We start from the raw sequence: 10,283 nt of genomic DNA on the forward strand, positions 1-10,283 counted from the left end.
ACCAGGACCGGAGACAACAGGGAAACCCTTCCCTTCTATTCTGCACTATAGTGGTTGTTAAGCAATGACGTTTGAAAAAATTTAGGTTTTAGAATATGACATTTTGCTTTTCAGTGACGTGTAATAAAAAAGCACATCAAGTCTTTACCATATTCTGATATAAAGTAAAACCAGAGCACAATGTCTTCACTCCACTTCCATTTAAAAAAATCACAAAGCTTCTCTGTTTTGAATCCATGCTACACCTGCTTAGGTATCAGATAGTAACTAAGGCACTGTATGTTTCCAGGTTGGCCAGGTTTAAAATCAATAATAAATACGTCACATGCAGCATCACATGTGTGTATTTATGAGGTAATATAGATGGTACCAGGTAACACCTGTAGTTAAAACTGCTGGAGACATAAGTCTTGTGAACAATGAAGACATGAAGATGCAGAGTTTAGAGCTACATGCAACATGGTCGGCCTGTCTTAGAAATTAATAACAGCAATTAATAATAGCAGTTGTGTCACTAGTGAACTGGGAGCACCATTATTTAATATGCATTATCAGCATCTGAAGTCTCTTCATCAGTAGCCACATTCATATCCACAGCAGGTAGGAAGAATGTTCCTTAAAATATTTTTTTATCCTTTAAGATGAACCACTATCTACTGTTTTGACAGAGCATGCTAAAATTCCTCCATTGGTAAAAGCACAGGGCTGGCCCAACCTCCAAGCGGCAAAGCTACAAGTCCCATTTGAAAGGAGCTTTCAGCCTAAAGAAAATGATGGAAGTGATATCCTTGCACTTTGGTAAGCAGATGTTTAAATACATCTATAGGGGCCCAGAGAATGCAGGACTGGGAGAACACAATCCAAGAAAATAAAGAAAGATACTTGTGTTACTTGGTATGAATATGCATAAAACTATGCTGTAAATATGACCTTAAATCAATGTTTCAGTCTTCACCTGTTCTGTGGGGTCTTCATTTTGTTGATCTGTCATTCAAAAAGTGTCCTTTTCATTCTTCCCTTTTAAACTACTAATATAATCAGCAAAAACACAAGTGTATCTTGAACGATTGTAGGCGTCTGCCTGTTTATAAACATTCAGCCTGTCAAAGTGCATAGCAGATGTACATGCCGATACTTTCAAGAGATGATGAAGAACCAATCACGCCCCACAGAATGTTACGTAGTGATAAAGAGAGCTGAGGAAAGCGTTCTGGGCTGTGTCGATTCCAAACATTCAAGCTGCATGCAAAAGGAATATGCATTACTTTGAAAAGGCTGCATGAAACACGGTAGTGTGAAGCTTAGTGTTCCTGCTTTCCAGCTCTTAGTTCTGCAGTTCTATTCTAGATTGTGGTGCCTTCTATATGGTGTCGGCCTGTTCTCCCTGTTTTGCTGGTTATTCTGGTTTTCTGCCAACCAGTAAAAACCTGTTGGTGAAGTTAATTGATGTGCCTAATTTGTGATGTGTCCTATGATAGACAGGCATCCCATCCATCCTCTTTACCCCCTGCGCTTCCTGAATCGGCTCTGGATTGCCGTGGCAATGCCATGAATCGTCAGCTTTTCAATGACGGAATGAAGGAATAAACAATTTCCTATCCTATATTTTTTTTCAGGAGACAAAGTCCTTTCAGCCCTTGTATGCTGTGTTAGGATACATTGTAATATCTGTGACAGTTACAGTACAATACATCTCTTTTGTGTTTTCAGTTTATTCAAGGTGTTTTGTTGCATTAGCAAACATAAAACTTCCTGTTTCATTTAGTTCACTCACAGCAAAACATAATGGAGAATTGTCACAGGTTTTTTCCTTTAGCGTCTCCTTATGCTTTTGAATGTAAAGTCTTTTCTGTATTTGTGTCAATTTTGCTGTAGAAGTACAGTATGAAGCTGCCAAACAAGCTAGGCAATAAGTGTAAAACAAAAATTACAGAAATTCATTTTATAAATGACTGGTGATTTTAAATGGGCACCACCTGAAGAGAGAAAACATGTGAATCACATACCTGCAGTTTGCACTGCTGCAAAATAACCTCATGTTGTCTTTGGTTAAGGTATAGAATATCTAAAGTGAGGGAAAAAGTGTAAGATTAGTGTATTAATATTAATATTATATATTAATAGTTTTTCAGGTTTTATTGATCAAAGTCGAAGTCTATTTTGATGCTCATCAAAGTCCCTTTTATTTCATACAAACATACTCAGCTCCTGAAATGACGATAATTCAGTTAATCTAATATTAAGATGAATGAGAACACCAACACAGTAATGTATTAACAGCACAAAATCAGTCTGTATACTATCATATATAAGTGTTATATAGGTTTGCTGAATCAAAATAAAGAAGTCACATACTGTAGTATTTGGTCATATTTCTATTATGTTAAATGCAGAGGGTTCATGTATAGACACTATATAAATTTGCAGGGAAGTGGGAATAAAGGGCAGCTTTAAGTATTGTGAACTCTAAGCACTAAAGCCTGATATCTAAGGAGGATGTTCTGAAAAGTTTTATACTTAAGATCTCACTGTGCCACCTTGTCCCCTCTTCAGGTTGTCTGTGCTTCTTCTTTAAACCCAACTCATCGTGGCGTCGGCATCAGGAAATCTCTTCTTTGCTTTCTGCGGATGGCTTTTGGCGGCAGACTTCTGTCCCACATTGCAAATACCTTGGGATTCTGTTGTGTCAGAGAGGAGGCTCCCGCCACGCTGAAGACATTACGCAGAGACATCCCACAATCCCGTGAAACTCCAGAGATGTTTCTGCTTTCCTGGGAGACACGCTCCCACATCTTTTGTATGGATCTGATTGATTCCATCGGATACTGAGGGACCATGGACCGTACATTCAGGAGCTCTGGGAAGGATGGAATTTTCAATCCTGATATAGAGGATTTTTTTTTTTGTCTAGAAACTAATGGAATGAGGCGGAAGTTACTTTTTAGCCCAACTGGGCATAGCGCTCCTGCTTTGTCATCTCATCGACCAATTTTTTTCATTCACAAATCAACAACCGAGACAAATGGAGTTTACAGTGACAAGACTGGGGATGTGTGATGAAGGACTGCAACAGTGATGGGATTCTTCTTCAGTTCCCCAAACATTTTAGACAAACTAAGAGTTAAGGTTAAGCACAGATAGTCACTCAACGCACACAGGTAAGAATTCCTGAATGTCTTAAGGCTGTTAATTGCACGTAAAAATAAGCATTTCAATTGCGCTTGTTAGTCTGCTATTTGCTGTTTTCAAATTAGATGTGAATAAAGTTTTCAGTGATTCTTTAAACAAAATGCAGAAATGAAAAACACATATGTTGTGTATCCGGATGGTGACACAACAGTTCTTCTGTGATTTCTCTAAGGCTATTTGTTTGGTCTTGCATAACTTTCTGAAAAGGCAGTTTTATTTGTAAAGAGCGCTTTGAGGCGTTCCTGACAATGAAAAGGAAGCACGTGAAATAAAAATAGATTAACTGTTGCTCATTTTGCTGGGGCACTTCTGCACGGTTTTGAGAATAGTCCGCATTTTTAAATCCCACTGTGAATGAGGATTTGATGTGAATACACGCATGTGACTACAAGCAAAATGAGGTGCTTATAACAGACCTAACTGACTTCAGCACAAAGGGGAATGGTTTAGCAGTCACAGGATATGATGAAGACCAGAACGAGAAAGGTTACAAGAACTTTAAAGAGCCATGATGCATCTCAGAGTTCACTCGGGGAACCTATTTCCCTGTAATAGTAAACACATTAACATTTATTGTCACAAATATTTTCTCACATCTTTCGACCCAACAGACTATTAAAGATACTTGTAAAAAAGGCACAAATGAACAAGTGAGAGCTATGTTTTGCTCTCAGTCCTCTATTCCTGGATGTTTTAGTTTCTGTCTTTTCATTGTCTTTATTCTTCCAGTTTTTAAACTGTCGATTTTTTTCCCTTCACTTTAGCGACGCACTTTTTTTGTGATTTCCTCCTGAAAGCCTGAGATAATGTGCCAGTGTCAGAAATATAATGAAAGATTAAATATTTCAATAATGAACAGTTACACGAGTTCAGAACATGTCACAAAACACCTTATTCCCTTTTGACATTAGGAGATTTGGGTTACACTTGCTGTGTTGAATGCTAACAGGTATTCAGGTAAATGCCGTTCATTTTAACTAAGGAAATTACAAAAGAGTAGTTTTTGAACGGAATGAAATGTTTAATTTGTAAGCCATTAGAGAAATCAATCTATTAACTTTAATCTGAGCTGTTTTTTGAATAACTTTGAAGCTGCTTTGTTGCTTTTTAGGTTGGTTTCTTTAATTGCTTTAACACTATAAACAGTAAATAAAACTGTTTCTCAAACCTTTTCAATCTGTTCATCTTAAATCATTAAGGCAGGAAACTGATGGAACCATATCTTAAAGTTATGTGTGCCTTATTATTTCTATTTAAATTTGGTTTTATTTGTGTAATTCCTATGAAATTAGTAAAGATTTGTACTTACTGATGATTGTTATTTTCCTAAATTAAAATTCTTTGTTCTTTTTTATTCCTCTTTTTTTTTACAAAGTTCAATGTAATAAAACAGGATAATTGAATTAATTGTGTAATAATAGTCACGTCTGGCTTGAATGCAAACAAGTCCTATATGTTTTATGCATATGTTATTCACCTGGAAAAAAACAAAACTCTTGAAATGTGTGGATTGCAATTAAATCAAAAGAACAATTTTGTTACTTTAAATACGAATTATATGTGTCAAAAAATTGTTAGGAATTCCTTGTGAAATCCTCAGAGCACAATCGTATCCTTGGGGATACATTGTAGATGCTGTGAAAGAAAGTTAAGCTATTTTAATGGGCTTTAAATAATGATTTTCGGGTGGGTTATAAACAATGATTTGCCGTGATTTACCATTTTATTCTCATCAACCAATATAAAATAGTGATAATCCAAGATTTCAGTATAGTCCCTTAAATATTTTAATCCATCTATGAATTAATAAAAGTGTAAAATGATACAATGATTCAAACTTTCTGAATTACTGGTTCAGTTTAGGAATGATTCAAATACAAATTGTATCATAAATCCAATCTAAAAAAAAAAGCTATACACCAAGGAATTTTACAGAAAACCATTAGCTCATCCAGCACATTAATACATTTATACAGCAGTGAAGTATTTTATTTCTGATTAAGATGTACTTCCCAAGTCACTTCAGTAAAACTTATGGAAAATCCATTCATCACAAAATATGACTTAGTAATTCATTGTTCACAAGGATAATGATTTGTTGGTAAAACTAGTGTTTGAAAAGAAAAGTCTAAATAAATATATTTTGTCTACAAAATGGCCTTTTCTAGTTGCTTTATTTCACTTTGAATAAAAAAAACTTAAGAATGAGACCTACTCATCTGCTCTACACATCTGCTGCTCTGACTGTCTTTACTGCTGTCATACTTACATAACATTTGAATGCTCAGTTTCACTTTGAAATTAAGGACATAGATGTGGATGTTTTCAGTAACACAGGATAAAAACCACACAGACTGCAGCTGTTTGCATATACATTTAGAAAATGTGTGTCTGCATATACAGTATGTATTTAGATTAAACAGAAATTTATTGAGAAAAAAACATAACCAGACTGTTATTAAAATTGATATTATGTGTATTCAGGTTTTGTAAGGAATACTGTGTCCTTTCTGGACACTGTTTTTCTGTTGTAAAGTAACAGTCCTTCTGTTCATTAAATAAGAACTGAATATTATGAGTAGTATGAATTTAAGTCAGATATTAATGTTTTGCAATACTTGCATTTAAGCATGAAATATGTATGAATTGTTACATGAATAATGGCTAAAGAATAAACTTAATATTTAGTTTTGTTAATTTTTTAGTATGATTATTAAATTACAAGAAAACAGTTTTCTATACAGCATATACAGTATACAGAAATACTATCATTCATAATCATTGGATGATACAACTCTCAATACAAAGTTTGCACAAATTATTTTTTTGACATTCACTTGAACAACTGTGAGGTATTGTGTCATATGTAGTGGACATACAATATATGTTTCAGAATGTAATTATAAAATAAAAGTGTAATCAAATTTGAGGAAAGTAGCCTCTTAGACATACCATATGCTTAAAATTGCATGGTGATATTCCGTACCTGTAATCTACATCCACACTGGAACAAGATGATGTGATACTGCATTATTTTTCATGTTCAACTTTACCATTCAAATTAAGCGTATTTAGGTACCACATTTTAACATATTTAATCGACTATAAAAGTCGAAAACTATTTTACAGAAAAAAAAACTGAACCAGCTTCCCCTTAACTTTACAGAAAAAAACTAATAAATGTCGGCTGTTTCAATTACTATTTTAATTTTTGCATCGATATCCGAAATTCTTCTTAGCGTGTCAAAGTCAAATACTTCTAAAACAGACCGAGCTCTACCAAGTGTGCTGTGCGTCAAACGTACAATAAAAAAAGGACGTCACGCACGTCAGGTTATAAAGAATATATATACATTAGGTTAAAAATAGTCGACAACTGAGGTGAACCACATTATAACGATTATACTATCCTGTTACGTCGTTTTTAAAAAATCGCTGGAGGTATCGAATTGAATGCTTATATGATTGTAAGACGTTTCCGAAGTGCTGTAAAATAGCGCTGTTTAGCTCTTTGAATTTGCAGATGTACCGAATTACAAACTCGGTAGATGCACATTAAAATATTGAATGAGCGGGGACTTTCAGTGGGAGAGTTCTTCAGGAATCAATACCTCGCCTTCAACGAGTCAACAAGCAGGACTGATCCCACACGAAAAACCAAGCTTTCCGGCGTTTGCGTCTAAGACCGTCTCTCAGCACATGCCCACTTTTATCAAGTGTCGTGACGTCATAAATCCGCGAATATACAGCATGTTGCTATCTCAAACGAAACCATAAAGTAGGCTGTACCAAGCCTGCAGTAGGCTGTACCGAGCAGTACACGTGGGAAGGAAATGGAACATTTTCTCATCTAATGTATTAAATCATGTGCTGTACGTATCATACGCAATACATGAAAAGAGGTACATTTTCCAGTAGTTGTTGATTTAAATTCCAAATAAGCATAGATTTGTCAGGTTAAACGTTTCAAACCCGAGTATTTCTGAAGCATAGACTGTGGAAATTAAAAAAAAGCATTACTATAAGACAGCGAGTAATGCTTTTTATATGATTTTATTTCACCGACAGCTGTTCTTCTACGTTGTTAAAACTAGACTTTGTGTCATTTAACCCCAATTGTCCATATTTGAAATAGATGCGCTGAACTTCTTTCCCCTGTTTCTGGAGGGGGGATAGCATATGGCGTACTTTTATCTTGGAGCCTAGACTGTTAAACATCTGCTGTCTCAAAAATGTCATTAAATATGAAAAAAAAGCATTCATGTGACGGCCCCCGGCACGTGAGTGAATAGTAAAATAACAATAAAATCGCATCATATTTGTTACCTGAGTCACTGAATTGTGCTGGGAACCCATTTTTATCGGTTTGTCTAATTTACAGATAAGATCATCCAATGCCTTAATGAATACATCTACAGGAAACGTAAATAATCGCATCGTGATCAACTCATACGATAAAAATCCTTGCCATGTAAACAGTGGGGTTTTTATGTATCACACAGGCACAGACATCATATAGCCTTTATACATACATGGAGTAATACACAGCACTGCTGCGTTATGTGTTCAAATTGAAAAGGTGTCGGATTAGTTTTGGTTCATTCCCACTTAGCTAAACAGAGACTCACAACACTTAGGGGGCTTTCTTGTATGAAACCCCTTCTTTTTTCATGTTCACATTACGATTTAACTTCAGTTGCTATAAAGCGCGTCATTACTCTTCAAATGTAAGGCACAGTGGGCACAGTACTGCACAGTTGTAACCCAGCAATACGATGGTGCAGAGCTAGAATTATGCTAAAAAAGCGCCTATAGCCACTGAAATACTGCATTGAAAATGAACGGGAAGCTTGTATCCTACCACTAAATTGCCAGTGCTCCTAAGTCGCTTACTCAAAAATGTTCTAGTATCATCTTTTTTTATTCAATTTATTCCGTGTTCCATTGCGAGAAACGACGATGAACTGTTAACTGTTCAAGAAACACCTTGGTCAATTGACGTGCAAAAAAAACCCGTTGATTTGCATCCAACCCTTTCAAAGCGACTCTTTAAGATGACTGTAAAAATGTCACTCTATATGAAGTCGGTAAAACACAGTCGTTCTAAGTCAAAAGTGTGTTTTCTAAGGAAGTCTCTGTAGCGCGTGATTTAAAGATCTGATGAATGCGTTCATGCTCTTTGCGAGACGGTACACTGTAGACTGTAAATTGTTCATTAAAAAATTGAAACATGAAACAAGTTAAAAGGCGAAGCTTGAGACTCGGTGTGGCGGATCCCACAGATTAAGAAATCGACTCAATTAACCGGCTTAATTTAGGCATCTCTTTCACTTTCCTTTCCGAACGGAATACAGTATTTAAAGACATGGAACTATTTCGTTTAGAATAACCTCGCGATAAATGGCACAATAATCGGAGTATGCCTGAGTTTTATGTGTCCCTGCGCTCTGATGCCAGAGTGCATTGATGTGCGCATTAGATTATTGCTTAATCTTATGGGTAATTAATATTAACGTTATTGTAGGTTCTCCTCCTAGTAGCCTGAGAAAGAATGCATAAAGCCAGTAGTTATTCTGCCCGGTAACAATCAGCGTGCTGCGGACGCGCGCAGAAGAGCTATTGGCTATGCAAATAGAGACTGGGGGTGGAAACAATCTAGAAACCAAAAAATTCTTGTTTAAAGAGACATTTCCCACTTCATGAAAAGTGTTGAAGCATTTGCTCTGGTCGCTTATGTTTTAAAACTACTACCAAAAAAATGAGAGCCCTCGTTGCAAACTCTAGACGTATTTTGCTGAGCTGGTGGACCAAACTGATCTTCATCCAAACTTTGGTTGTTGCACGCTTTCTAGAGGTATACATGTGCTCAATAATGTACACTCGCGGTGTACTTTAAATGAATATGTCTTTTCAAGATGAAGTGGTTTGCCTCGATGATATTATTAACATAATGTACATAAAGCTACAAGAACCGTGCATTCTTCCCACCTTTCTTATCCAACCCAACTCGCCAGCTTTGGCTTCGTGGAACAATAGAAACGGAACTATTCTGCCACTATTTCTCAAATTCCCAGTACAAAACCCTCTTCTTATACATGGGTTGTTTCTTCGTATATTTTATTGCTGGAGCCGTACCAGAGCTCGAAGTGTTTAAATGAATGGTCTCGTATATGGTATGATCCAATGTAAAACTCAACAGCTCAAGGTTGAATCTTGACAGGAAATGGATATCAGAAATATAGGGGTTTCTGTGGATTTTATATTTATTAACTGGTGTACATGAAAGAATTAAATGGCATATATATATAAAATCAAGCTAGATTGTTCAGTTCTGCCATTCGCTGCTCTACCATCTACGGTGTTCTTCTTACAGTGAAATTTAATTCAGGGAACCCTAATTGTAACTAAATGAAAGCCAAAGAAAATATCCGACTTGGAAGTATGCTTTGAAACATCCTCATTTTTTTTCATTCATTGCACAAATAACCGTAAACCTGAAAATCTGCTGCCTAGCAACTGGTGGAAGTCTTAATAGTACTATCTATAACAAGCCTATACAACTTTTCTAGCTCGCCATTTCCTAGAAAGCTATCTCACCGACCACAAGCGTTGTTGCTATATAAAAGATAGTTCTGGTTAGCTCTTTTTCATGGGGGTGGGGAGGAAAAGAAAAACGACACAGTCGTGCAGTCAGGAAGATGAAAAAAAAGAATTTTATATATCCGAAGAGCGAGCTTTTTTGAGTTTCCCTGTAGTTTCTGATGCACACTTCCAGGCGTCTAGAAAAGTCACCAAAATAGCCACAGCCTATATATAAGTAACAAATAAAACTGCAAACCTGACGTTTTCGACCTTTTCAACAACTGAGGAGAAGTTTTTTTTCCCGTTTCCATCACTCGGTAGTTGGTCTGCAGAAAATCCTTCACGTCTAAATTCTCTCTCGGGTTTTTTAAATGCAGGTGGTGGGGGAAAAAACAACACAAATAATATCGTTTTATACACACACCCATAATTCACCGTCAATTTTCATATGAATGCAATATTCCCGTTTTTATGGCTTTTTACACTTTTTATGTGCGTCCGGGGGTGTTAAG

General features: G+C 36.1%; 1 long non-coding RNA gene across 1 annotated transcript; it reads left to right on the plus strand.

Annotated features, from left to right (window-relative positions):
• Positions 1 to 331: 331 nt before the first annotated feature.
• LOC148829151 (uncharacterized) lies at positions 332 to 5,883 on the plus strand. The gene is made up of 2 exons (XR_016091500.1): positions 332 to 798; positions 2,554 to 5,883. It is a non-coding gene; the product is annotated as an uncharacterized LOC148829151 (long non-coding RNA).
• The last annotated feature ends 4,400 nt before the right edge of the window (positions 5,884 to 10,283 follow it).

This window comes from Atractosteus spatula, chromosome 8 (assembly GCF_055471065.1).
Source record: "Atractosteus spatula isolate fAtrSpa1 chromosome 8, fAtrSpa1.hap1, whole genome shotgun sequence".
NCBI classification, from domain to species: domain Eukaryota; kingdom Metazoa; phylum Chordata; class Actinopteri; order Semionotiformes; family Lepisosteidae; genus Atractosteus; species Atractosteus spatula.